Source organism: Octodon degus, unplaced genomic scaffold (assembly GCF_000260255.1).
Source record: "Octodon degus isolate 3935 unplaced genomic scaffold, OctDeg1.0 scaffold00017, whole genome shotgun sequence".
NCBI lineage: Eukaryota > Metazoa > Chordata > Mammalia > Rodentia > Octodontidae > Octodon > Octodon degus.
Genome location: NW_004524593.1, coordinates 24,513,985 through 24,516,009, shown reverse-complemented (window position 1 = coordinate 24,516,009; position 2,025 = coordinate 24,513,985). Strand labels below are relative to the sequence as shown.

The following is a 2,025-nucleotide window of genomic DNA, read 5'->3' as shown; positions in this document are numbered from 1 at the left end:
GGGGACCCGGAGCCGTCCGGACCCGCCGCGCGGCCGGTGCTGCGCGGACGCCTGCGCTGTCGCCGCCGGTCGCCGCCGGGGACCTCGGGAGATAGCGGTCCCCCGGCCGCGGTCGTCCTGTTTCCGCGCGCCCAAGAGATCCCTGCCGAGTCTCCTCTCGGGCAGGTGCACGCTCTGCCGCTCCGCCTGACCCTGTCCCTAGTCTAAAGAAACTTGGGTTTAGAGACTGAGCAGTTGTCTTCATCTGTTTATCTCAGAATTTAATTGGAATGGAAGAATGGTTTTGCTTTTGCCCTGTGTCAGGATTGCAGACAGTAAGTAATGTGATGTGCAGTAGGTGTGTGTAAAAATGCCAGCTAGCAAAGTTTTAAAACCTATAAGGATATGCCCAAGACCCCATTAAAGATGCAGATAGCCCCGAAGTCCCCAGGCTCATATTTCAAAAGCGAATGGTGTTTGAAGTTTCACTGGCGTAGTCCTGGAGAAGGACACGCTTCCTTCCAGCTCCTGCTGACCTGCGGGAAGTATGGGGAGAGTGTGGGCGGAGGGGCGCCGGAGGAGCAAAGAGGCGCTTCTCGTTTCCTTCCTCTTTGTGCTGAGAGGTGGCGGCTCTGTTGAAACAGTCACCGCCCGCTTCCCTCGCCTTCCGGCTTGGTGCCCCTTCTTGTCCAGAGGTGTCCAGCCCCCCTCGCACCCCTCAGGTGACTGCGGCCAGGCCCCTCCTCATTCCGAAGGCGCAGTCTGTTCATTACCCGGCGATGCTGTCTCGGGTGTGAGGAGAACGCACCTCTGCGATGTGCACGTCCACTGACATCCTCTAATTGGCAGATAAACCCTTGTGTTTTCGTCCATATTTGGAGACCATTTATTTAAACAGCAAGCTTGGTTATCACAGTGAAGGTATGTAAGTGGAAAAGGCTTTTTTCTTGCGGGGGCTGGGGAGGGAACTCCTTTCCTAGTTCCTCAATTTTCAGTCACCCTTAAATGTTGTAGTTATCTATGGCCAGCTCTTACAGAAGTGTGAAATGGATATCGCTGTGCTCCAAAGAGCCACTGAGAATTGCTTAGTTGTAGACACAGTTGATTTGGGAGAGAACATAGCTTTCACAGTGCCTCTTGCTGCTTCCTTTGGTGTTGGAGGGGTTGGTCTGAGGCACCAACTTTGATGTGGAAGTGTAAGTCTCCTGGAGGAGAGGCTACTTCCTGGGATCCTAGAGCCAGCCGATGGGTGGCAGATCTCTTGTGTGGGAGTTTTTGAGCATTGTTTGTGGCTTCTTGAGATGTATGCAAGGTATGATAAAAATATAGTGAATGTTTACATTAAAAAAATTTATTACAGTAAAAGACATTGCATTGAATTCCCCTCAAAGTACTCTCTAACACTTGCTCTGGCTACTTTTTTTTGCCGTACTGGGGATTGAACTCAGGACCTTTTCTGAGCTATCTCCCCGGGCCCTGTTCTGGCTACTTTCAGAAGCAATTCTGGAAATCCTCTTTTCAGAGTATTTTTAATGAGTGATCAAAACTACATTGAATGCAGCTACTAAATATAGCAAGATAGAAAGGCAGGCTTGTAAAAACATGACCATGTGTCCTCATCCATCTTATTCACTAGATCTGGCACAGAAAGGGGCAAGGACAGGGCTGGGGAGATGGCTCAGCAGACTAAGCGCTTCCCTGGCAAGCGCAAGGGCCTGAGTTCAATCCCCAGTTCCACCAAAAAAAAAAAAAAAAGAAAAGAAAGGGGCAAGGACAATGGAATTACATGAGTTTGAAGCAAAGGGAGAGTATATTGAGGATCAGTGGCAGAATCTTTCACTGTTAATACTTAAAAACATTCACTGTTTTTTTTTAATGGCTTTTTTTTTTTTTTTGAATTTTTATTTATTTATTTAGAGTGTGTGTGGCCAGCTCAGCCCACCAGGGGGCGGGGCTGGCTGGCATGTGGTGCTGGAGGATTGACCGCGGTCCCTCTGCTTCGCCAAGCCTGTTCTAAATAGGTGCTTTAGACCACTGAGCCATCTC

General features: G+C 49.5%; 1 protein-coding gene across 4 annotated transcripts in view; it reads left to right on the top strand.

The window, feature by feature from the left end:
• The first annotated feature begins 39 nt into the window (after window positions 1-39).
• The window catches only part of Lbr (lamin B receptor), a 20,264-nt gene continuing 18,278 nt past the window's right edge, over window positions 40-2,025 (top strand). For 3 of the 4 annotated variants that reach the window (XM_023710298.1, XM_004626899.2, XM_023710296.1), the window contains exon 1: window positions 40-314. The gene's annotated coding sequence lies outside the window, so the exon portion shown is untranslated. The other variant, XM_023710297.1, reaches the window with a different exon arrangement.